Genomic DNA, 26,849 nt, shown 5'->3' with positions numbered 1-26,849 from the left:
AGTCTCAGGGTGGCCTCGAACTCTCGTGATCCTCTTACCTCTGCCTCCCGAGTGCTGGGATTAAAGGCGTGCGCCACCACGCCCGGCTAGGAGGTGTTTTTTTGATGGTGACCTAGCTAGGGAGAGGAGTGTGCTTTGGTCCCTGAGTTGAGGCATCATAGACCGGCAGCCTCTTTCCCCACTAAGAGGTGAAAGGGAGCGCCAGGTAGGAAAGGCTTTCTGGAGGCAGGCCAGGGCCCAGAAAGAAGGAAAGGCATTCAGAGCACTCCACTCCTTGATGTTTGCTGTGAGTAATGAAGCCAACGCCTCACACCTCCCACTGTACAGACTAATGTGGCCAAATCCCTACTGGGCAGAAGTGAAGTAGATGAAACCTGTCAGGTAGGGTGAGAATCTTGACCTTTGGATCAGAAGTGACCTCAGTGGTGCTGTTCTTAGCTTCCTTCTGTGCAGGAATCACGCCTCTAAAAACAAAATGTATATTTCCAGGCATGGTGATGCATGCCTTTAATTCCAGCACTCTGAAGGCAGAGGTAGGATAATCACTGAGTTTGAGGCCAGCCTGGGACTACAGAATGAGTTTCAGGTTAGCCCAGGCTAGAGTGAAACCTACCTTGAAAAAGAAAAGCAAACTGTACGTAAAAATTGTAAATTAAATAAAGAAAAAATTGCCGGGCGTGGTGGCACACACCTTTAATCCCAGCACTCGGAAGGCAGAGGTAAGAGGATTGCCGTGAGTTCAAGGCCACCCTGAGACTCCATAGTGAATTACAAGTCAGCCTGGGCTAGAGTGAGACCCTACCTCAAAAAAACAAAAAATGGAGGGTTGAAGAGATGGCTTAGCAGGTAAGGCACTTGCCTGCAAGGCCAAAGGACCCAGGTTTGATTCCCCAAGACCTACGTAAGTCAGATATACCAGGTGGCACATGCATCTGGAGTTCTTTGCAGCAGTTGGGAGGTCCTGGCATACCCATTCTCTCTCTCCCTTCCCTCCTTTCTTCCTTCCTTCCTTTCTTCTCTTTCTCTCTTTCTCTCTCTCTCTCAAATAAATTTAAATTTAAAAAAAAAAGAAAGCTGAGCGTGGTTGCATATGCCTTTAATCCCAGCATTTGGGAGGCCGAAGTAGGAGGATCACCATGTGTTCAAGGCCACCCTGAGTCTACAGAGTGAATTACAGTACAGGTCAGCCTAAGCTAGAGTGAGAACCTACCTCGAAAAAACCAAAAAAAAATGGAGCCAGGTGTGGTGGTGCATGCCTTTAATTCCAGAAGGCAGGGATAGAAGGATCACTGAATTCCAGGTCAGCCTGGGCTAGAGCAAGACCTTACCTGGAAAAAACAAAACAACAACGTAAAAGACGAAAAACAAAGAAATAGAATGCCCAAAACATGAGTCATTGCCTTTGGTAGCCCAGTCACTAGGACACCCCTCCCCCTCACCCCAGGCTCAGTTGCTTCCTGGGCAGTGATAAGCAGGCTGATTTTAGGACCTCTTTGTCCTCCTTAGGTCCAGTAGAGGCTAGAGAAAGTGTGTGAGAAGCTGAGTAGCCTCTAGGCCTATTTGAGGATGGAACCTCAACAGGATTTGCTCCAGACTGGCGTGGAACTCATTATATAGCTGAGGATGACCTCAAACTCCTGATCCTCTTGCCTCTATCTCCTAAATGCTGGCTAGCATATACTGCCATGCCTGGCTCTGGGAACACTTTTTTTGTTTGTTTTGATTTTGGTTTTTCGAGGTAGGGTTTCACTCTAGCCTAGGCTGACCTGTAATTCACTATGTAGACTCATGTGGCCTTGAACTCGTGGTGCCTTAACAGCTAAGTCATCTCACCTCTGAGCCATCTCTCCACCCCTAACCTGGGTCTTGCACTGTTTGGTTACACTGGCTGACCAGCAAGCTCCAAAGATCCTCTTGTCTCTGTTCACCTCAGTACTGGGGTTACAGTTTTTTATGTGGGTTTTGAGGATCACACTCACATCCTCAACATTTGTGAGGCACTTTACTGACTGAGCTACCTCCCAGGCCCTGAGAGAACTATATTCTAAAAATCAGCTTTCGGGCTTAACAGTTTTTTTAGCTTAACAGTTAAGGCGCTTTTGCCTGTGAAGCCTAAGGACCCATATTCTACTCTCCAGCCCTTTTTCCCAGAGGGTTCCTTATCAGATGGGCCCCTGTGGTTGCCTGAGCTGTAGAGAGCCCCGATGGTTATGAGTATCCCTGGTGTCCTTCAGGATGCCGCCCCACCCAAGGAGCCAGCTTCCTGACCTTGGCGGCCTGCCCACTCAGCAGAGCCAGCAGGCAAGCTTCGCCTCCTTCTTCAGGCTGCCACCACTGAGCAAACGGATTGGAGGGCAGAAGCATGTGAGTCACACCCTTGGGTCGTGGCCTGCCTGCTGTCTCCTCATTCCTTACCCTGCTTCCGGAGCTCCTTGAGGGACCGTCAAAGTAATAAGCTGCCAAGGAAACATGCTGTCTGCAGCCACCCTCCTCTTCCGCCTCCCAGTCACCTTCTGGACCCCCGTCCTCACAATACTCAGGTAAGAAGCAGGTGGCTTGGGCGAGATTCCCCTGTAACTGCCTTGAATGGCTGCCCCAGAGGACCCTGAGGACTGCTTAGGCTTTGTAGGGGTCTCAGAGCTAGGTTTGCACATGATGCACATTGTAGGAAAAAAAATTTTTTTTTTCGAGGTAGGGGTTCAATCTAGTCCAGGCTGACCTGGAATTCACTATCTAGTCTTAGGGTGGCCTCAAACTCATGGCGATCCTCCTACCGATGCCTCCCCAGTGCTGGCATTAAAGGTCTGTGCCCGGGTAGGAACTTTTTATCTTATTATTTATTTTTTTATTGAAGAAGGGTCTCACTTTATAACCCAGGCTGGCCTCAAACTCATGGTGCTCCTCTCAGGGATTAAAGGTGTGAGCCATCATGCCAAGCATGAAACACACATCTTTTATTTATATATTTATTTGGGTTTTCGAGGAGGGTCTTGCAGGCTGACCTGGAATTCAGTCTGTATTCTCAGGGTGGCCTCAAGCTCTGGGCAATCCTCCTACCTCTGCCTCCCCAGTGCTGGGATTAAAGGCATGCGCCACCATGCCTGGCTCAATATCTTTTTTTTTTTATTTATTTTTTTTTATCTTTTATTTTTTAATTGTTTATTTACTTGAGAGAGAGAGAGAGAGAGGCAGATAGAAAGAGAGAGTGGGAACCTGGGAGTGGTAGTATACACCTTTAATCCCAGCACTTGGGAGGCAGTGGTAGGAGGATTGCCCAATTGCCCAGAGTTCAAGGCTGCCCTGAGAATACAGAGTGAATTCCAGGTCAGCCTGTGAGACCCAACCTCAAAAAAACAAGAGAGAGAGAGAGAGAGAATGGAGACAGCACAGTCTCTAGCCCCTGCAAACAAACTCCAGATGCATGTGCCACCTTGTGCATCTGGCATATGTGGGTACTGAGAAATCAAACCTGTGTCCTTAGGTTTCACAGACAAGTGTCTTTACCACTAAAACATCATTCCAGCCCAAAGCACACATATTTAGATGTGTGCAACTGCACTGACAGGCATTCCTTTCCTGTCATGTGGAAGAGCCTTGGTTTGCTTACTACAAACCAGCCTGCTCCACAGGATCACACAAACTAACACACACACACACACACACACACACATACACACACACACAAGCAGCAACTGCACATATCACTGACCCCCCCCCCTCAAGATCCTGGGTGTTAACTTCAGTTGGGGCAGGGGCTGGGCCTAGCCAGCGGTACTGTCCTCACTCTGTCATACATAGTGGGTCTCATAGATGTGCTTTGCTTCTCAGCTGTCCATTAAGGTCCTCTGAGCTCATCTTTTTAAAACTATTTAGCTGGGCATGGTGGTGCATGCTTTAATTTAATCCTAGCACTTGGGAGTCTGAGTTAGGAGGATCGCCATGAGTTCAAGGCCATCCTGAAAGTACAGTGAATTTCAGTTCAGCCTGGGCTAGAGTGAAGCCCTACCTTGAAAAACCAAAAAAAAAAAAAAAAAAAAAAAAAAATATATATATATATATATATATATATATATATATATATTTGAGAGAGAGAGAGAGAAAGAGGCAGATATATAGATAGATATATAGAGAATGGGTGTGCCAGGGCCTCTAGCCACTGCAAATAAACTACAGACACATACACCAACTTGTACTCCTGGCTTACATGAGTACTGGGGAATTGAGCCTGGGTCCTTAGGCTCTGCAAGTAAATACCTTAACTGCTAAGCCATCTCTCCAGCCCTGAACTCATTTTTTTATGTTTTTATTTTTTGAGGCAGAGTCTCACTCTAGCCCAGGATAACCTGTAACTCACTTTGTAGCCCAGGTTGACCTTGAACTCTTGGCAATCCTCTTACCTCAGCTTCCTGATGCTGTGATTAAAGGTGTGAGCCATCAGACCTAGGATTAAGTCTTGAGCTGGGTGTGGTGGCACATGCCTTTGATCCTAGCACTCTCGGGACACAGAGGTAGGAGGATCACCATGAGTTCAAGGCCACCCTGAGACTAATTTCAATCAGCTCGGGCTAGAGTGAGTCCCTACCTCAAAAAAAAAAAAAGTCTTAATCCCAGCATGTGGAGGTAGAGTGAGGATTGCCATGAGTTTGGGGTCAACCTTGGACTAGAGTGAATTCCAAGTCAGCCTGGACTAGAGTGAGCTTCTACCTCAAATAAATAAATAAATAAATAAATAAATAAATAAATAATAATAAAACCAAAGGAACAAAAAAAAATTTGTTTATATAACATTTGTTCTTCAAAGAGTTGTTGATTGACTAGGGCTGAAGAGATGGCTTAGCAGTTAAGGCTCTTGCCTTCGAAGCCTGCTCACGTAAGCCAGTTGCACAAGGTAAGTGGCACATGCATCTGGAGTTTGTTTGCAGTGGCTAGAGGCCCTGGTATGTCCATTCTCTCTATCTGCTTCTTTCTCTCTCTTTCTCAAATAAAAGCATAAATAAAACTTTTTTTTAAGTTTAAAAAACATTTTAAAAAAGTTGTTGCCAGGGCTGGAGAGATGGCTTAGCGGTTAAGCACTTGCCTGTGAAGCCTAAGGACCCCGGTTCGAGGCTCGGTTCCCCAGGTCCCACGTTAGCCAGATGCACAAGGGGGCGCACGCGTCTGGAGTTCGTTTGCAGTGGCTGGAAGCCCTGGCGCACCCATTCTCTCTCTCTCCCTCTATCTGTCTTTCTCTCTGTGTCTGTCGCTCTCAAATAAATAAATTAAAAATTTAAAAAAAAAAAAAAAAGTTGTTGCCAGGCGTGGTGGCACACGCCTTTAATCCAAGCACTCAGGAGGCAGAGGTAGGAGGATCTCCATGAGTTCAAAGCAACCCTCCAACTACATAGTGATTTCCAGGTCAGCCTGAGGTAGAGCAAGATGCTGCCTCACAAAAAAAAAAAAAAAAAAAAGTTGTTGACTATTCTTGGATCTTTGCTTTTTTTATTTGGAATCTTAGGGTCAGTTTGTAAAGTTTCCTTGGAAAATTCTCCTGGGATTTTATTTGGGCTGGTATTAAGTCTATGGAGTAGATTGGAAAGAATTTATCTCTTTTTTTAGACAAGGTCTCAAGATGTAGCAATGGGTGGCCTGAGATTTACCATGCAGACCAGCCTAGCCTCAAAATTGTAGTGGTCCTCCTACCTCAAGTGCAGGAATTATAGGAATTGTCACAAATCTGGCCAAGAACTTATTTATTTATTTATTTACTTACTTACTTATTTATTTGAGAGAGGGGGCAGAGGTGGAGAGACAGAAAGAGGGAGAGAGAGAAGAGTATGGGCATACCAGGACCACTGCAAACAAACTTTACACTCATGCACTACTTGGTCTGGCTTTACATGGGTACTGGGGAATTGAACCTGGGCCATCAAGGTTTACAAGTAAGTGCCTTTAATGGCTGAGCTATCTCTCCAGCCCCATGTTCTTTTTTTTTTTTTTTTGAAGCAGAATGTAGCCCAGGATGGCCTGAATCTCATGCCAGTCTTCCTGCCTCAATACCTACCCACTTCCAAAATTTTTATAAAAATGAGATTTGAGCCAGGCATAGTGGCACATGCCTTTAATCCCATGATTAAATGAGATTTGAGCTGGAGAGATAGCTTAATGGTTAAGGCACTTGCCTGCAGAGCCTGAGGACCCATGTTCAACTCTCCAGGTCCCATGTAAACTACACCCATAAGGTGCCACAAGCATGCAATGTCACACATGCTAACAAGGGGGTGCACATATCTGGAGTTGAATTCCAGTGGCTAAAGACCCTGCTGCGCCAATTCTCTCTCTTTCTCTCCCTCCCTCTCTCTCTCATAATAAAAAGTTACAGGGGGCCAGGTGTGGTGGTGCATGCCTTTAATCCCAGCACTTGGGAGGCAAAGAAAGGATTGCTGTGAGTTCGAGGCCACCCTGAGATTTCATAGAGAATTCTAGGTTAGCCTGGGCTAGAGTAAGACCCTACCTCAAAAAAAAAAAAAAAAAAAAAGTTACAGGGCTGGAGAGTTGACTTAGCCTATGAAGTCTAAGGATCCCGGTTTGAGGCTTGATTCCCCAGTACCCACATAAACCAGATGCACAAGGTGGCACATGTATCTGGAGTTCATTTTCAGTGGATGGAGGCCCTGATGCACCCATTCTCTCTCAATCTCTCTCTCTCTCTCTCTCTGTTGCTCTCAAATAAATAAATAAAAATAAACAAAAATATTTTTAAAAATTATAAAAAATGAGATTTGTTTATCTGTGATTTTGGTTTGATTGTGTTTCATTTTTTGTTTTGTTTTTTTTTTTTTGAGGCAGTCTCAGTGTGGCCTTGAACTCATGTTGATCCTACTACCTCTGCCTCCTGAGTGCTGTTGGGATTAAAGGCATGTATCACCATGCCTGGCTAGCAATTCTTGTTTATGGTTTCTTTTTTCATCTTTTTTTGCTTAAAATTATTTTTGGAAGCAACCAGTTTGTTCTATAACATCTGCTATTGTCTGGGTCCCTACAATCTATCACTCCCTAGTCTTTCTAAACTATGATTGAACTTGCTGAATCTATTGCTTTTCCTTTTTTAGTGTTGTGATTTGTGCATGTGTAAACACAACTTTATTAGGAAAGTTTTCAAAAATATACAGAAAGAGAAGGAAGAGCATAATAAATCCCTATATGTCTATATTAGTTTCTTCTGTTGTAACAAGTCACCACAAATGTGATGGCTTACAATCACATGTATTTATTCTCTGAAAGCTCTGGAGGCCAGAAGTCCAAAACAACTGGATCACAGCTGGGTGTGGTGGTGCCATGCCTTTAGTTTCAGCTTTCAGGAAGCAGAAGTAGGAGGATCACCATGAGTTCGAGGCCATCCTGAGACTACATAGTGAATTCCAGGTCAGCCTGGACTAGAGTGAGATACTGCCTCAACTCCCAGCCTCAAAAAAAAACCAATGGGGTCAAAGTGAAGGTGACCCTGCATGGCTATGCTTTCTGCGGCCTTTGGGCAGAGGACACTCCTTGCTTTGAGTGGCTGCTGACATTCCTGCCTGTGGGACCAAGGCTCTGTGTGGCCACACAGATTTGTCTTCAGCTTGTAGTCAAGTGCCCCTCAGCTTCCTCATGCAAATACTTATGTGATTGTATTAGGCCCACTTGGGTAATACAGTACAGCTTTCTCTACTCAAGAGTTTAATCACATCTGTGACAACTTTGACGTTTAAGGTAATGTTCACAAATTCCAGGGGATTAGGACCTGTGTGTGTGAGGGATTGTGTGTGTGTGCATGTGTGTATCTTGAGATAGGGTCTTACTCTGAAGTCCAGGCTGGGCTGAAACTCACTATGTAGTCCACACTAGCCCCAAACTTATAGTGATCCTCCTGCCTCAGCCTCTTGAGTGCTGGCAAAACATGCATGAGCCACTACAACTGGCAGGACTTTGCATTTGTCAAGACTTATTAAACAGCTCTTTCCCAGGCTCAAGAGTCATAAATATTTGGTCACACTCTCCATTTCCCCTCGGTTTCTCCTCTTTTTCCTTTCCTTCTTGTCTCTTCCTTTTTTTAAAGATTTTATTATTTATTTATTTATTAGAGACAGAGAGAGAGGAAGAATGAGCATGCCAGGGCTTCTAGCCACTGCACTCAAACTCCAGATGCATGCACCACCATGTGCATCTGGCTTACGTGGGGCCTGGAGAATTGAACCTGGGTCCTTAGGCTTTGCAGGCATGCGCCTTAACCACTAAGCCATCTCTCTAGCCCAGTCTCTTCTTTTTCATCTTTCCTCTATGCCTGCTCTCTCTCTCATTCTTTCCTTCCTTTCTTTCCTTCTTTCTTTCTTTCTTTTTTTTTGTTTGTTTGTTTGTTTTTGTTTTTCAAGGTAGGGTCTCACTCTAGCCCAGGCTGACCTGGAACTCACTCTATAGTTCTAGACAGGCCTTGAACTCACAGCGATACTCCTACCTCTGCCTCCTGTGTGCTAGGATTAAAGGCAGGCACCACCATGCCTGGCTCCTTTCTTTCTTTCATTTTTAAATATTTTCTTGTCCAGATACAAAATGGCCTGGATATCCATGACCTCACAGTGCCTGACACTACCTACAAAGACCATCATAATAGGAGGAGAAGATGATGACATCAAAATAAAAGAGACTGACTAAGGGGGGTTAGGGACATGATGGAGAGTAGAGTTACAAAGGGGAAAGTGGGGGAAGGGAGGGAATTACCATGGGATATTGTTTACAATCATAGAAGTTGTTAACAAAAACTAAATTAATAAAAACATAAACAAATATTTTAACTTTGATTTGATTTGAGCCAGGCATGGTGGCGCACGCCTTTAATCCCAGCACTTGGGAGGCAGAGGTAGGAGAATGACCATGAGTTGGAGGTCACCGTGAGACTACCTAGTGAATTCCAGGTCATCCTGGGCTAGAGGGAGACCCTACTTAAAACAAAACAAACAAACAAACAAATAAACAGAACTTTAAGAAACAGGACATCACAAGAGGGAGAGGGTTGGGGCCTTTATTTCCTGCTTCCCTCTATGATTCTACCCATGGTCCCAGCTTCTGTTTGCTGTCCCTTCTCCTCTCTCTGAATTGCAGTAGCTGATCTCTCCCCTCAGTCCCACATACAAGGGCTTTCTACCCTTGGCATCCACCAGAGATTGTATTATTCCTTGGGCCAGGATTGGTGGCACATGACTTTAACCCCACCACTCAGGAGGCTGAGGTAGGAGGATTGTTATGAGTTTGAGACCAGCCAGAGTCTAATTCCAGTTCATCCTGGACTAGAGAGCAAGACCCACTCCTCAAAAAACCACACAAAAGAAGACAATAAGAAAGAAAAATAAAAATTTATTATTCCTTGGGTCTTTGGCACCTCCCACATCGTTCCACATAGACCTTCTGTCTCCAGAGTGCTCAGCCTGAATATGCCATCTCTGTCCAAGACCCTGTCTTCTTCGTATGTCTCTCTATGGTTGATTAGAGGGTCTAGCTTCCAAACAAGAGCTACATGCTATGTTGGATCTTTGTGTCTCTTAAATCCCCTTTAATCTGGTTGTTTACTAGTTGGAACAACTGAGCCAAATTTCCCTAGAATGTCCTACATTCTAGATTTTTTTGAGTGTTTCCTTGTCGGGCCCTTTATTCCCTTGGCCTGAGTATTTCCTATAAACTGAAAGTTAAAACTAAAAACACAATTGGATTTTTTTTTCAGTGCTAGGGATTGAGCCTAGGGTCTCCCTCCTGCTAGAAATCATTTATCAATGAGCTATATCTCTAGCCATTTTGTTTTTCTTATATTTTATTTTTATTTATTTATTTATTTATTTTAGGTAGAGTCTCAGTCTCACTCTAGCCAGGTTAACCTGGAATTCATTATGTAGTCTCAGGGTGGCCTCGAACTCATGGCGATCCTCCTACCTCTGCCTCCTAAGTGCTGTGCCACCATGCCTGGATATGTATTTTATTTATTTTTATTTGACAGAGAAAGAGGGAGAGAGAGAATACAAGTGCCAGGGCATCCAGCCACTGCAAATGAACTCCAAATGTGTGCACCCCCTTGTGCATCTGGTTTATACAGGTCCTGGGGAATCGAACCTGGGTCCTTTGGCTTTGCAGACAAACACCTTAACTGCTAAGCCATCCCTCCAGGCCTATTTATTTATTTTTTGGACCTAGTTTCACTCTGTTCCAGGTTGGCCTGGAACTCACTATGTAGTCCAGGCTAGCCACAAACTTGAGACAATCCTCCTGCCTCAGCTCCAGAGTGCTGGGATTGCAGACTTGAGTCCCTTTGCTGGCTGATTAGTTCATTTTGGAGCCAGGTCTCATTCTGGACCTCTGGCTTATCTTGAGTTAAAGGTTCTTCTGACTGAGTCTCCTAAACAGCTTGAATTATAGACATGAGCCACCCATTCTGGGCAGATTTGGAAAAATTTTTTTTTCAAGGTAGGGTCTCACTCTAGCCAAGGAATTCACTAGGTAGTCCCAGGGTGGCCTCGAACTCACAGCAATCCTCCTACCTCTGCCTCCCGAATGCTGGAATAAAGACATGCGCCACCACATCCAGCTAGATTTGGAAATATTTTAAAGTAGACCTGACAGAATTTGCTAACAGAATGGATGCAAGGTACAGGAGACACAGTTAATTATCTCCTAATTTGTAAAACAAAAATAATAATAAGAGCCGGGCATGGTGGCGCACGCCTTTAATCCCAGCACTTGGGAGGCAGAGGTAGGAGGATCACTGTGAGTTCAAGGCCACCCTGAGACTACAGAGTTAATTCCAGGTCAGCCTGGACCAGAGTGAGACCCTACCTCAAAAAGAAAAAAAAAAAAAATAATAATAATAATAAATGGTAATGTCCACCTACCTATTTTTTTTTATTTTCTTTTTGGTCTTTCAAGGTAGGCTCTCACTCTGGTCCAGGCTGACCTGGAATTCATTATGTAGTCTTAGGGTGGCCTCGAACTCATGGCAGTTCTCCTGCTTCTGCCTCCTGAGTGCTAGGATTAAAGGCTTTTCTATCTTGTTTTTTAATTATTTATTTACTTATTTGAGAACGACAGACACAGAGAGAAAGACAGATAGAGGGAGAGAGAGAGAATGGGCGCGCCATGCAAATGAACTCCAGACGCGTGCGCCCCCTTGTGCATCTGGCTAACGTGGGACTTGGGGAACCGAGCCTCAAACCGGGGTCCTTAGGCTTCACAGGCAAGCACTTAACCGCTAAGCCATCTCTCCAGCCCTCTATCTTGTTTTTTGATAATCACAAAACAGGTATGATATGAGACACATCTGTAAGGGGCTATTAGGAAACATGCTAAGCCAAATAGTTCTACTCCTGAATTTTGAAAATTTACTCATCTGTGTGTATGTGTGTGTGTGTGTGTGTGTGTGTGTGTGCACGTGTGAGCGTGTGCGCTAGAGTCTCTTATTGCAAATGAAATGTCCTGTGCTTGCACCATGTTGTAGTTACCTTCTTGTTTCTGGGTCAAAGCACCTGACCAGGCAGGGTGTGGTGGTGCATACATTTAATCCCAGCACTATGAAGGATTGCTGTGAATTCGAGGCCACCCTGTGAGTTTGAATTCCAGGTCAGCCTGAGCTAGACTGAGACCCTACCTTGAAAGCCTCCCCCCCCCCCAAAAAAAGCAAAACAAGAAAAGCACCTGGCCAGAAGCAGCTGATGGGTAGAAAGGTTCTATTTTGGCTTATGGTCCCTAGGGGAAGCTCCATGATGGCAGGGGACAGGCATTAGCAGAAGATGGACATCGTCTCTGCCACAGCAGGTGAAAAACAACAGCAGGAGTATGAAGCAAGCTAACACTGGCAAGCTAGGGGCTAATAAACCTCAAGGTCCACCCCAGTGATACATCTCCTCGTGCAAGGCTCCACCTCCCAAGTTGACATCAGCTGGGGACCAAGCATTCAAAAACACATGAGTTTATGTGGGACATCTGATATAAAATGCCATGTTCTACCTCAGGTTCCCATAAACTGACTGTTACCTTAACGTAAAATTGCATACAATACAACTTTAGAAGTCCCCATAGCTTTTATCTATCCCAACACTGTTAAAAAACAAAACAAAACAAAATTCAAGCCAGGCATGGTGATGCATGTCTTTAATCCCATCCTTGGGAAGCGGATTAGCACAGTAGGAGGATTGCTGTAAGTTTGAGACCAGCCTGGGACTATAGAGTAAGTTCCAGGCCATCCTGGATTAGAGTGAAACCCTACCTCAAAAATAAATAAATGGGCTGGAGAGATGGCTTAGCGGTTAAGTGCTTGCCTGTGAAGCCTAAGGACCCCGGTTCGAGGCTCGGTTTAACAGGTCCCACGTTAGCCAGATGCACAAGGAGGCACACACGTCTGGAGTTCGTTTGCAGAGGCTGGAAGCCCTGGCGCACCCATTCTCTCTCTCTCCCTCTATCTGTCTTTCTGTGTCTGTCGCTCTCAAATAAATAAATAAATAAATAAATAAAAATATTTTTAAAAAGTTCAAGGTCTCATCTGAAACCCATGACAGTCTCTTCACTATAAGCATGTAAAAATTAAAAGACAAATAATACTTTCAACACACAGCAACACAGAGTAAATAATCACACTTCAAAAGGTGGCGTTGAGCATAGAAAGGAAAGATTAAACCAATGTGAGGTCTAAAACAAATAAGAGAATTTTCAAATCCTATAATTCTGAGTCTGACATCTTTAACCCATGATAAAGTCTCTGGGGTTTCAATTCTGCCCCTCCAGCTGGGCTATTCATAGCCCAGGAAAAACTATCCTGAGCTGGAAGATCCCATTGGTGGCTGTTCTATAGTTTCCAAAATCCAAACTCCTGGGCTCTTCATTGCAACCCCATGATTCATCCTTATGGATACACTGAGTCTTCATGCAGGGACCCTTAACAACCCTGTCTCACATTGCTCAGTAGCCATTTAAGAAATATAATAAAATTTGGGCTGGAGAGATGGCTTAGCGGTTAAGCACTTGCCTGTGAAGCCTAAGGACCCCGGTTCGAGGCTCGGTTCCCCAGGTCCCACATTAGTCAGATGCACAAGGGGGCGCACGCGTCTGGAGTTCGTTTGCAGAGGCTGGAAGCCCTGGCGCGCCCATTCTCTCTCTCTCCCTCTATCTGTCTTTCTCTCTGTGTCTGTCGCTCTCAAATAAATAATAAAATAAAATAAAATAAAATAAAATAAAATAAAATAAAATAAAAAATTAAAAAAAAAGAAATATAATAAAATCTAATGATCCCCTACTTCTTTCCTGCATTTTTTATACTTCCATAATACCAGGTAGGCAACCAAGTTTGTTAATATGGGGGGGGGTGGTAAATAAAGCCAACTTGAAGAGCAAGAAAACTCCTTCAGCACTCTGCCTACTTCCCAATGCAGAACAGCTGGCCTAGACTCGGTGGTGGTAAACTCTCAGGCAGTTACACTGAACTGGACTGCTGTTTCCTACATAAAATTTTCATCTTATTCTGTGCCATATCCATCTGCTCATATCAGCCTATTTCTTCTAAATTCAACCCTGCTTAAGTTCTCAAGATATGGGTATAATGTAGCTAGTTTCTCACACAAATTTCCTCTAGTACACTCAAAACAAAGCACTTTCTTCCCCTAATAAACCACACTTGCACAGCCCATGGTTCTTTCTGCATTTAGATCTTTCAACTCTCAACAGAATGGTTGTTCAAGCTCAACTTACAGCACTGCAAGGTGTCTTTTGGTCCAAGATTTCAAATCCATCCATATTTGTGGTAGTTTGATTCAAGTGTCCCCCATAAATTTAGGTGTTCTGAATGCTAGGTTCCCAGCTGATGGCAATTTAGTAATTAACACCTCCTGGAGGCAGTGTATTGTTGGGGGTGGGCTTATAGGTCTCCCCTTGCCAGTGTTTGACACACTCTCCTATTGCTATTTTCCATCTGACGTTAGCCAGGAGGTGATGTCCATCCTCTTTTCATGCCATCATTTTTCCCTGACATCATGGAGCTTCCCCTCAAGTCTATAAACCTTTTTTTCTCACAAGCTGGTCTGGGCTGGGTGGGGTTTTTTTTTTTGGCAGCAATGTGAACCTGACTGCAACAGTAAAGTTGGTACCAAGAAGTGGCATCACTGAGGCTGGAAACCTGACTGTGGCTTTTGGCTTTTTGAGTTTGATTTGTGAGAGGAATGTGGAAAGATTTGAAACGTTGGCCTACGAGACACCTTGCAGGGCTATAACTACAGCTTGATAAACCATTCTGGTCAGAGTTGAAAGATCTGAATGCAGTAAGAACTATGCTGTGAGGTTTGGCTTATGAGGGTGAGAAAGCTTTACCTGGACTGGGCTAGAATCAGTTTATGTGAGAGGCTTGCTGTCAAAGCCGTGTCCAGAGAACTTGTGCAGGGTTGCATTGCATAGAAATGGACTGGTGTGAACAGATGGATATGGCATAGAAATTTTTGTTTGTTTGTTTTTTTCAAGGTAGGGTCTCACTGTAGCTCAGGCTGATTGGGAATTCACTCTGTAGTCACAGGGTGGCCTTGAACTCACTGTGATCCTCCTACCTCTGCCTCCCGAGTGCTAGGATTAAACATGTTCACCACTGTGCCCAGTGGGGAAAAAAAATTTGGGGGGGCCAAAACTGCTACCTGTTCAGCTATAATTGTTTGAGAGATTACAACCATTGAGACTGGGACAACAGGAAGAATGCAAACTCTTTGGAAGGGGCCTGAATGCTGAAGGAGTGTTCTGTTCTTCAAAGCCTGCTTTATTCCCCCTCTGGATTAACAAGTTGGCAGCCCACCTAGTATTATGGAGTATAACAAATGCAGGAAAGAGAGGGTCATTGAATTTGAAACACAGTTTTGTTTTTTGGAAATAGTTATGGGCAGTGTGAAGCAGGCTTATTGGATTACCTGCATGGAGACCCAACGGAGAGGCCAGGACTATGGGATGGCTGCCAAGGAGAGCTGCTGGCACTTGATGAAGTTTTCAGGGACTGTGAGTAGCCTAGCTGGAGGGGCAGAATTGGAACTCCAGAAACTTGTCAGTGGTTAGAATTATTGGACTTGGAGACTTGTCACTGACTACAGCTGTTAGACTTGGAGCTATAGAGTTTGAAGTTTGTCTTGTCTAATAGGTCAAAAAATTATTTGTTATACCAATGCCATCTTTTGTAGTGTGAATGTTTATTCTGTGCCATTTTATTTTTGCTTTTTTTTGGTATTGTGGCTCAGTTAAAAGATCTTGGTCTATGGGAATGTTTGAATATCATTGGGATTGATTAAAAACTGTGGGGACTTTTAAAATTGGATGAATGTGCTGCATTTTACATCATGTATGGTTATCAGTTTATGGGGGCAGGGGCAGAATGTGGTGGATTGATTCAGGTGACCCCTATAAACTTAGGTATTCTGAACGCTAGGTTCCTAGCAGATGGCAATTTGGGAATTAACACCTCCTGGAGGCAGTATGTTGTTCGAGGCAGGCTCATGGGTGTTATAGCCAGCTTCCTCTTGCCAGTGTTTGGTGCACTCTCCTGTTGCTATTGTCCATCTGATGTTGGCCAGAAGGTGATGTCCAACCTCTGTTCATGCTATCATTTTCCACTGCCATTATGAAGCTTCCTCTCAAGTCTGTAAGCCAAAATAAACCCTTTTTTTCTCTAAAAATCTGCTCTTGGTTGAGTGTTTTCTGCCAGCAGTGTGAACCTGACTGCAACAATATTCTTCCCACAAATCAGTTCCAAAAGATCAAAAGCCACCCAATCAGGTTTCTAGCAGTAATGTCTCCATTCTCTGGTACCAATTTCTGGTGGGTAGTTTTGGTAAAAGTTAAATGTAATGAACAGGCAGGTTTATGGCCCCAGCTACTCAGGAGGCTGAGGCAGAGAAGTTCATTTGAACTCAGTTGATAATAGCATGGGCAACTTATTTATTTATCATTTATTTATTTATAAGGAGAAAGAGAGAAAGAAAAAGGGGGAAAAAAAAGAAAATGGGTACATCCGGGCCTCTTTTGCAAATAAACTCCAGATGCATACACTATTTGGTGTTATCTGGCCTTATGTGAACACTGGGAGTTGAACCTGAGCTGATAAGCTTGCAAACACTGCCTTTAATCACTGAGCTATCTCCCCAGCCTCCAGACTATAGTTCTTTTGGGATGAAGTATGTGTTGAAGATGCTTTGACCCATTAGGAGCCATTTTGCCTTTGAGAAGAGACAATAGGGTGGGCCTAGAGAGATGACTTAGCAATTAAGGCACTTGCTTGCAAAGCCATAGGACCTAGGTTCAATTCCGCAGTACCCACGTAAAGCCAGATGCACCAGGTGGTGCATGCATCTGGAGTTTGTTTGCAGTGGTTAGAGGCTCTGGCATGGCCATTCTCTCTCTATCTGCCTCTCTCTGCCATGCATATATATATAATTTTAAAAAGAGAGAGAAAGGCCAGGCATGGTGGCATATGCCTTTAATAATCCCAGCACTCGGGAGGCAGAGGTAGGAGGATCCCTGTGAGTTCAAGGCCACCCTGAGACTACATAGTAAATTCCAGGTCAGTGTGAGCTAGAATGAGACCCTACCTCGGAAAACCAAAAAGAAAAAAAAAGAAAAAGAAAAGAAGAGAGAGAGTGAGCAAGAGCAGTAGAGTCCTAACAGCAGGAAGTATGTAGCCCAGACCCTGGGTGGAACTGAAGCTGGACGGTGCATAGTGGTTCAGACTTCCTGATCTCATGGCTCTGCCTCTGCTTGCTGTGGGACCTCAGAGTCCTTTCTGGACTGTAGGTAGGGTGTCACTCTAACCCAGGCTGACCTGGAATTCACTCTGTATTCTCAGGGGATGGCCTTGAACTCATAGCAATCCTCCTACTTCTGTCTCCAGAGTGCTGGGATCAAAGGTGTGTGCCACCATGCCCGGCTTGGAAGTCCTACCTCACTTTCACATACACACACTCTCACAGATCCTCTGGTGTTCACACCACCAGCTGCCCCACTCCAATTCATCCTCAGCAATCCCATTTAACTCACTTGCTGTTAAACTCTGACTCAAGGTCTTAAGAAGCTTTCTCCTTACTGCCGCCCTGCAGCTCTGGGTCCCAGGAGATTTCCTGAGCTGAGTGCTTCTTGGTCATCAGGGATGTGCTGCTCAGCCATGCCCCAGACCACAGCCGCTCTTCCCAGATCCTGTTCTCATCCTGTTTCTTCTAGTGGCCTCTCCCTCTCCACCCCCCACCCCCCCCAGAGAAGTACACAGACACAGACGTGCACTTGCCCAGTCGTGCACTTGCACACACGGTCACACGCTGTAGCTCTATGTCTCATCTTTTTCTCTTGTCACTCCCTTGGATTTCCCGCCCCTCCTCTTGTTCCTCTCATGAGCTGCTCTGCTGCTTACATCTGTCAATTCTTTCTCCCTCTATCTCTTCCTCCACCCTCTTCTGATTCCCCCCTGTCCCCCTCCCTTGTCCACTGGGCTGTCTTGGCCACTCATATTTCCTCTTCCCCATTCTCCTGAGCTTGCTTTCTCCTCTCTCTCTGTTCCTTCCTCCCTTCTCACATACCCTGGCTCTTCAACCGTTCCTACTCTGTGCTCTGTAAGAAGTCTCTGCACTGCCCAGGTCCTGGCTGGCTCTGCTGGAAGGTTTCGATGATGTCTGTTGGCAGGGCCCTAGGGTCACTGCATTTCCTCCCAGGGGTGACTTGGCAGTGATGTGCTCTGCTTCCTCACTTCTGCAATTGCCAGATGACAGAACGGAGGCCAGGGCAGGGGCCTGAGCCCACAGGGACGCACAGAGTCTGTAGCTGAGCCTGGGCTCCTACTACATACGGTAAGGAGAGCCCCTTCCTGGCTGGGGCGGGGGGGGGGGGGGGGGGGGCGGGGGCACTGTCATGTAAATGTCTTCAGGAGGCCAAGGGCATGGACCCAGGCTGATCTTAAGCAGATAGGTGACTGGATTCTTCTGTTTGTTTGTTGTTTGTTTTTTGTTTTTCTGAGGTAGGATTTCACTCTAGTCCAGGCTGACCTGGAATTCACTATGTGTTCTCAGGGTAGCCTCGAACTCATGGTGATTCTCCTACCTCTGCCTCCCGAATGCTGGCATTAAAGGCGTGGGCCACCATGCCCAGCTGGATTTTTTTTTTTTTTAAATATTTCTTTGCTGGGCGTGGTGGCACATACCTATAATCCCAACAGAGGTGAGAGGATCATCGTGAGTTTGAAGCCACCCTGAGACTACATGGTGAATTCCAGGTCAGTCTGAGTTAGAGTGAGACCCTACCTCAAAAAAAAATATATATATTTATTTGCACACATGTGTGGGGGGAGTGCATATGTGTGGGTGTGCATGTGTGTGTGCATGCCCACATCAAGGTCTCTTGTCACATCAGTCACTTAAAAAAAATTTGTTTTGTTTTATGTTTATTTATTTATTTGAAAGTGACAGACAGAGAAAGAGGCAGAGGGAGAGAGAGAGAGAGAATGGGCGCGCCAGGGCCTCCAGCCACTGCAAACGAACTCCAGACGCATGTGCCCCCTTGTACATCTGGCTAACGTGGGTCCTGGGGAATCGAGCCTCGAACTGGGGTCCTCAGGCTTCACGGGCAAGTGCTTACCTGCTAAGCCATCTCTCCAGCCCATATCAATCACTTTGTGTGTGGCTTTAAGTGCATGCTGGAGAGTTGAACCCAGGCCTTTAATGGCTGAGCCATCTCTCTGGGTGGCTGTGCTTTAAAGGGACTCTTCTAGTACCTGTTTCTGGCCCAAGTTTCATGTTGAGAAAACTTTTTTGTCATACTAAGAGCCAAACCCAGGTCCTCTCTCGAGCACATGTTTGCCAGGTGCTCTCCCACTGAGCTACACCCCCAACCTGCCTTTTACTTTTCATTTTGGGACAGGATCTCACTAAGTCTTGAACTCACTCTGCAGCCCAGTCAGGCCTTGAATTTGTAATCCCTTTGCTTCTGTCTCCCGAATAGCTTGGATTAATAGCCTGGGTTACCAGGCTCAATTTAGAAAAAAAATTTCTTATGACCAAACATTCTGAAAGCACCCAGAACCCCTCTTCCCTGAGTCTGAGGCAGTGCCAAGATGACCTCAGGTCCCTCACAGGAGTGACAATGGTGAAGGGAGATGACTACCAAAACCTCAGGGACCTGAATGCCATCTGTTTACTAGCTGTGTGATCTCGGCTAAGACACTCCCTTCTCTGTGCAACTTCCAAAATTGTAGTGAGGACAGTGTCATCTTCTGGCAGGGGCGGGCTTCTCAGGAGAGAGGTAAAGGGCCTGGAAGAGGGCTGAGCGGGTACTTAGGAACTCACACGGATGACAGCAAAGGAAAGTGGGTTATTGGTACAAAGGGCCAGGCCCACAACCAGTTTCACCATCAGGTCTCAGGTGCTGGGGACAGAACCCTGTCTCGTACCCCATGTTTCTGGAACATCAGCAGGATGTTCAGATGTGAGGCTGGCAAACCAGAGCTGCTGGGCAGGTACTTGCTCACCGGTGAAGAATAAAGGAACCAGAAGGCCTCCCCCACACCTCCCCAGCTCTCATTAAACTCAGACTGAATACCTACCTGGCTGTGCTCCCGATGAAGCCTGTGAGGGTGGGAGTATTTCTGGGAATCCCGCCAGAGAGAGAAATCAGCTTTGGAGGCAACTGGTTGTAGCCATTGATGGGCTCAGGTTTTTTTGTTTGCTTGCTTGCTTGCTTGCTTGCTTTTTGGTTTTTCAAGGCAGGGTCTCACTCTAGCTCAGGCTGACCTGGAATTCACTATGTATTCTCAGGGTGCACTTGAACTCACAGCAATCCTCCTACCTCTGCCTCTCAAAGAGCTGGAATTAAAGGCATGAGCCCCCACGCCCCATAGGGCTCAGGGTTCTGATTTCAGCCCTTGCTTACAAACTAGGACTGTGGGCAACAGAAGCCTTGCTTTCCTTGTTGGCAGATTAAAATACAGACCTTGAAGTTTTGTCGGAGGATAAAGTAAGAGGGTGAGTAGAAGTGTGGCCAATCATAAAAGTGTGCAGATGCGGGCTGGAGAGATGGCTTAGCGGTTAAGCGCTTGCCTGTGAAGCCTAAGGACCCCGGTTCGAGGCTCAGTTCCCCAGGACCCACGTTAGCCAGATGCACAAGGGGGTGCACGCGTCTGGAGTTCGTTTGCAGTGGCTGGAGGCCCTGGCGCGCCCGTTCTCAATATCTCTCTCTCTCCCTCTCTCTCTCTGTCTCTTTCTCTCTCTCTGTCATTCTCAAATAAATAAAAAATGAACAAGAAAAAAATTTAAAAAAAAAAAAAAAAAAAGTGTGCAGATGTTACTGTTACTCCCAGGTCTGACATGTAGAGCTTATTGTAATAGTCTTCAGGATGAAGGATATTTTAAAATTGTGTGTGTGTGTGTGTGCATGTGTGTACTCTCATGGGTGCAACAGAGCTTCCTTCTACTGCATATGCCTCTGTAGGTGACTGGGGAATTGAACCTGGGCCAGCAGGCTTTGCAAACAAGGACCTTTAACCACTGAGCCATTCCTCCAATTCCCATGGGATTTATTTTGCTGTTTTCTCCTTTCCCTTAGAAGAGTTTGGCACAGTATGTATTCAAGAGTGTGCAGTGTTTAGCTGGGTGTGGTGATGCACTTGGGAGGCAGAGGTAGGAGGATTGTGATAAGTTCAAGGCCACCCTGAGTCTACATAGTGAATTCCAGCTCAGCATGAGCTAGAGTGAGACCCTACCTTGAAACACCCCCTCCCTCCCAAAAAGAACACAAGTGTGCCATGAGTCAGGCGTGGTGGTGCATACCTTTGATAGTAACATTCGGATGCAGGAGGATGAGGAGTTCAAGGCCAGCCTCAGGTCCATAGCAAATCTGAGGCCAATCTGGGTTACATGAGACTCTGCCTTAGCCCCCCTCCCCCAATATACATTGACTAGATGATGATGAGGTGGTATCAATGATCAAAGCTCAACTTGTTGAGAAAAGAGAGGGAGCCACAGACCCAGCTCTGCCCCTCACCCTGGTCTCATTGGGCAGCTCCAGCTCATCATCAGAGAAGGTCTGCAATGCCCAGCCCCTGGCAAGAAGGACCAAATGTGCCCTCAGGACTGTTTTCCTCCTGGATGGTATTGTGACGCAGTGCTGGATCCTGTCTGTTTAGCCTTTTATGGGGACTGCAGACTGCCCCTTCTACCCCTGGGCTGTGGGCAAGGCCCTGTTGAAGAAAAAGCCATTTATATGCCAGACATGGTGGTGCACGCCTTTAATCCCAGCACTTGGGAGGCAGAGGTAGGAGGATTGCTGTGAGTTCGAGGCCACCCTGAGAATACAGTTAATTCCAGGTCAGCCAGAGCTAGAGTGAGACCCTACCTTGAAAAACCAAAAAATAGAAAGAAAGGAAGAAAAAGCCATTTATACCTCCTTTAAAAAAAAAAACAAACACTATTTTTATTTATATATTTGAGAGGAGAGAGAGAGAAAGAGGCAGAGAGAGGGAGAGAGAGAATGGGCACTCCAGGGCCTCTAGCCACTGCAGACGAACTCCAGATGCATGCACCTCCTTGTGCATCTGGCTTATGTGGGTCCTGGAGAGTCAAACTGGGATCCTTTGGCTTTGTAGGCAAATGCCTTAACTGCTAAGCCATCTCTCCAGCCCTACAACTCCTTTTTCATATAGGGTCCTCTGGTAGGTAGAAGCTTGAGCTTGTGAGGGGGTACAGGGGTAACAGCTGAGTTAGAGCCTAGGAACATTGCTGGGTGGGCCCTGGGGACACGGGTCTGTATTAGGAGTGGAGTCAGTTTCCAAGAGTAGATGCTGGGCTCTCCAGCACAGCCATTCTTAGATTTTTCAGTAGCATGAAACCCTCTGGTGTGTGGGGAGAGGGAGAGAGAGAACTGTAGGGGACCACCTTCAGTGGCCCTTCCCTACTGTCTTAGCTCTACAGGAGGGAACCCTAAGGCCCAGTCTTGGAGTTGAGTTCAGCTAGCTGACCTGCAAAGTATGTTAACAATTTGTGCTAGACCTTTTCCACTTCGTAAAGCCTATTTCAGTGAACCAAGTGCTTTACGCTTTTCCAAATCTGTTCTCCACCCTCTGAGCTCACTTCCCGTTTACAACACTGCTTTGAGGCAGGAAGGGCACCCCATGTTGCTGAGAAAAATCCCAAGGCTTAGAGCTAGGAAATGACCCTCTCGAGGTGGAGGGTGCTGAGGGCAGAGTCCTGCTGCGGTTTCTCTCCAGCCACCCCTGGTGGCTTCTTCCAAAAGAGTTGGCATGGTGCATGGCAAATTCGTTCGCTTATCAGCAAATGTTTTCTGAGGACAGTGGGGACGAGAGCTCACAGCTATTGAGAAAATCTTCTCGTTCAGCTGTCTCAACTCTGGTGCCTGAACCTTCCTGCTGTCCTGCCAGTCTGTTGTTATTTGCTTGCAAAAAAGTTAAAGCCCCTGACACTACAGAGTGAATTCCAGGTCAGCCTGAGCTAGAGTAAGACCCGACCTAGAAAAACAAAAACAACAAGATAGGACTGGAGAGATGGCTTGGCAGTTGAGCACTTGCCTGTGAAGCCTAAGGACCCTGGTTCGAGGCTCGATTCTCCAGGACCCATGTTAGCCAGATGCACAAGGGGGTGCATGCATCTGGAGCTCATGTACAGTGACTGGAAGCCCTGGCACACCCATTCTCTCTCTCTCTACCTCTTTCTCTCTGTGTCTGTCACTCTCAAATCAATAAATAAATAAATGAACAACAACAACAAAAAAAAGTTAAAGCCCAGGGCTAGAGAGATAGCTTAGCCGTCGAGGTACTTGCCTGCAAAGCCAAAGGACACAGGTTCAATTCTCCAGGATCCACAAAAGCCAGATGTACCAGGCAGCTGGAGTTCATTTGCTATGGTTAGAGGTCCTGGCACATCCATTCTTTCTCTCCCTCACATAAATAAATAAAAATAAAATATCTGAAAGAAAAAAGTTAAAGCCTGAATGGTGTTCTCAGAGGAATAAGACAGACAGTCTCTTGGGCCCCGGGCCTTACTTAATGCCAAAGCTTTATTATAAAATGAGAGAGAGAGAAAGGGGAAAGGAGAAAGAGGAGAGAGATGCATACCAGAGAGGAAGACAGAGGGCAAGGGGAGAGAATGGAGGGGTGGTCACACCTCTAGAACAGGAGAGCAAGTCAGGGCCAAAGAGAAGGTTTTATGGAAAGGAGAGAAACTGCCCAGTGAGGGAGAGACCTTCGGTGGTATTCAGAGGCTGGAGGTGAGGGGGAAAAGTTGGCCTTCCCTCCTCTTAGCCTAGAGATATCCTCAATTGCCAACCAGGAAGTGTTCCCAGAGTCCCAGGTCTAGCATGGCCAGGTGGTAGGAGAGAGAAGGGGATGGGTAGAGAGCTCTGGACTTCTAACACTGACCACATGCGCTCAGATACCATCCATCAAGTCCTCACACATCCGAAACCACGGAAAGGGACTCTAGACAGATGCTCTGTTTTTGGTCCAGACATCATGTTAACATGCCAGATGATCCTGAGCTCATTATAATAGTATTGTAATGATAAGTAACATACCCACCAGATGCCATGTCAGTCAGTGCCCAAATTACAGAAGAAGAGAGGTGGCACCCAGATTCCTGGAAATCTCCTTTCAAGCCCATCGTTTCCCAGCCCTCATAAATACCCTGGGCTGCCTAGCTAGAAGAGTCTTTCCCTCTAGAGTGTGCCCTCCCCATTCTCTGTTGGTTGTTGCATAAAAATTCTTTCCTGCTCATAGAACTGTTTGGTTATTTGTGAATAGTATTGAGTAGGAAAAGAATTGCAGATTCAGTAATAATACCCTTTAGGAATGTTTTATTCTATTTTATTTTATTTTGGGTTTTCTGAGGTAGGTTCCCACTCTAGCTGACCTAGAATTCATTATGTAGTCTCAGGCTTGTCTCAAACTTAATCCCAGGAAAGAGCAGAGCCAAGTCCGTAAGGCTCTAGGGTCCTTGTCTGTACTCTACTGTCTCCCCTAGGTGAGACCCTGCATAGGACTTGGGATTCTGAGGCAGGGAAGAATCCAATTTGATTCCTGGTAGAGCAGGACTATGTACCCCAGCTGAGTCATCTCTCCATCCCTCTCCCCCACTTAAAAATTTTTTTATCTAATTTTTTTATATATGTTTTTACACTTAAATTTTTTTTTTAGGGCTGGAGAGATGGCTTAGCAGTTAAGTGCTTGCCTGCGAAGCCTAAGGACCCGGTTCGAGGCTTGATTCCCCAGGACCCACGTTAGCCAGAAGCATAAGGGGCCGCACGCATCTGGAGTTTGTTTGCAGTGGCTGGAGGCCCTGTCGTGTCCATTCTCTCTCTCTTTCTCTCTCTGTCTGTCACTCTCAAATAAATAAGAATAAACAAAACATAAGGCATAGGCATCTGAGTTCTATCTTCCATATATAAGCTTGTGTCTGCCTGAATAAACCTGAGCCTTGATCAGAACTTGTCTTGGCTCCATTCCTTGTGAGTTTGAGGCCAGCCTGAGACTACATAGTGAGTTTCAGGTCAGTCTGAGGTAGAGTGAGAGCCCACCTTGAAAAACAAAACAAACAAACAAAGTATATATATATATATAAAGCGTATGTACATATATATAATACATATATACATACATATATATAATACATATATATATACATATATATATATATACAAAGTATATATATATATATTGCACACATACACACACACACACACATACATACATATAATTAATTTATTTATTAGAAAGAGAGAGAATGAGCACACCAGGGCCTCTAGCCACTGCAAACAAATTCCAGATGCATGTGTCACCATGTGCATCTGGCTTATGTGGGTTCTGAGGAATTGAACCTGGGTCCTTAGACTTCACAGGCAAGTGCCTTAACTGCTGAGGCATTTCTCCAGCCCCCATCACTTTTTTCTTTTGGTTTTTCAAGGTAGGGTCTCACTCTAGCCCAGGCTGACTTGGAATTTACTGTGTAGTCCCTAGATGGCCTTTGAACTCATGGTGATCCTCCTACCTCTGCCTTCTGAGCACTGGGAACAAAGGCGTGTGCCACCGCTGCCACTCCTGGCTCAGTATTAGTTTTGGAGGGTGTGAGGTGATCTCTCATTGTTTTGCTTTCCCCCTCTTTGATGACTAGTGAGGGTGAGTGTTGCTTCACACAGTTGCTGCCCATCTGTGCATCTGTTCAAGCCCTGTCCTCCCTCTGCCTTACAAAGTTCAACTGAGCAGAAAATGCAATCATAGGTTAAAATAAATACCTGTCACCTGTCGTAGCAGTTGCCTTCTCATTGCTGAGACAAAAATGCCCAAACAGAAGGAGCTTATGAAGGAAAGGATTTATTTTAGCTTACAGGTTTTTGTCTTTGTTTTTTTTGAGGTAGGGTTTTACTCCGGCTCAGGCTGACCTGGACTTCACAATTCACTCTGTAGTCTCAGGGTGACCTTCAACTCATGGCGATCCTTTGCCTCTGGAATGCTGGGACTAACGGTATGTGCCACCATGCCTGGCTTCAGCTTACCATTTTGAAGGGACTTTTCATCATGGAGGGGAAAGCATGGTAGGAGTGGGAAGCTAGCTGCTGTTGTCACGTATCAGCAGGGAGGTAGTAGAGGGAGTGAGTTTGCTGGTACTGTTAAGTGGGGCTGCATTATAAAATGCCAAGGCCCACCCCAGTGACATGCCACCTTTAGCAATTCTATGTTCCAAAGGATCTAGCAGCCATGGATTAAGATATGAGATTTTTTTTTTTTTTTTCAAGGTAGGGTTTCACTCTGGCCCAGGCTAACCTGGAATTAACTATGTAGTTGCAGGGTGGCCTCAAACTCACGGTGGTCCTCCTACCTGTGCCGGCCAGCAGCACGAAGGTCACAACAGACCCCAAAGGAGGGAGTGGGAATGAAACTGAGACAAGAACACAAGGAATAGAGCCAAGACAAGTTCTGATCAAGGCTCAGGTTTATTCAAGCAGACACAAGCGTATATACGGAAGATAGAACTCTGGTGCCTATGCCTTATGTTAAATAATGCCTGGCATCATCTCACCTGGGCTGCCTTCTCACCTAGGCTGTAGGATAAGGTCTTTGTGTTAAGAGATTAAAGACCACCTATAGCTCCTGACATCTCCCCCTTCTTTATTTATTAAAAGAAGCGACTGTGCCTGTCTTAGGTTGTCAGGGGCAGAAGGACATCCTTAGCTCCTAAGGTCAAAGAGCAGCTGCAGCTCCCAACATCTCCTCCCTTCTTTTATACAAAAGAGGGGGAGACCCACTATTTAGTGGTGGGCTTTTACCAACTGGGGAGTATTGGCCTGACTCCTCCCGTGGGCTGTCATTTTTCGTCCCACAATCTTGGCCCTTGGTACCTTTTGGGGAGAGGAGGCAGGGCCTATGTGATCATAATAGATGTGGTACCAACCTCCATGCAAGTCAGGTTTTTCTCTCAGGGAATTCAGAAGCGGTCAGAAAGGGACCTTCCCTTGCGGTGCTTTGCCTCCCAACCATTTTGGTGCCCATATCATACTCACTTTATTGTGAGCTGATATGTATAGGTCTGAATCCTGTGCAGCTCCTAAAGGAGGGGAGTCCGTCATTGGATAAATGTATTATCTTTCAGTATGTGCCCTGCCTTAAGTTAGATTCCTCCTCCCCCAATCTTACCTGTCTCTGGCTACCAGCCAAATAAATTCAGGGAGAATTAGTATAAGGTCTGAGGGAGCCAAAGACGTGTTCTATTGTGCATACCTCGGACCTTTGTGCGAACATTCATAATAGACTTCATTAGATACTTGAAGAAAATAGGCAATAGGCATAAGAGAAGCAGAAG

The 26,849-nt window shown here is 45.6% G+C and overlaps 1 protein-coding gene across 2 annotated transcripts in view; it reads left to right on the top strand.

Annotated features, from left to right (window-relative positions):
- Positions 1–2,465: 2,465 nt before the first annotated feature.
- The window catches only part of Ptafr (platelet activating factor receptor), a 39,558-nt gene continuing 15,174 nt past the window's right edge, over positions 2,466–26,849 (top strand). Inside the window, exon 1 of one of the 2 annotated variants that reach the window (XM_045150563.1) lies at positions 2,466–2,540. The gene's annotated coding sequence lies outside the window, so the exon portion shown is untranslated. Of the gene's footprint in view, positions 2,541–17,697; positions 17,844–26,849 lie in introns of those variants that run through there. The other variant, XM_004671249.2, reaches the window with a different exon arrangement.

The sequence above is a fragment of the Jaculus jaculus genome, chromosome 5 (genome assembly GCF_020740685.1).
Source record: "Jaculus jaculus isolate mJacJac1 chromosome 5, mJacJac1.mat.Y.cur, whole genome shotgun sequence".
Taxonomy (NCBI): Eukaryota; Metazoa; Chordata; class Mammalia; order Rodentia; family Dipodidae; genus Jaculus; species Jaculus jaculus.
Note: the sequence above shows the minus strand (reverse complement) of the source record. Positions and strands in the feature narration are given on the sequence as shown.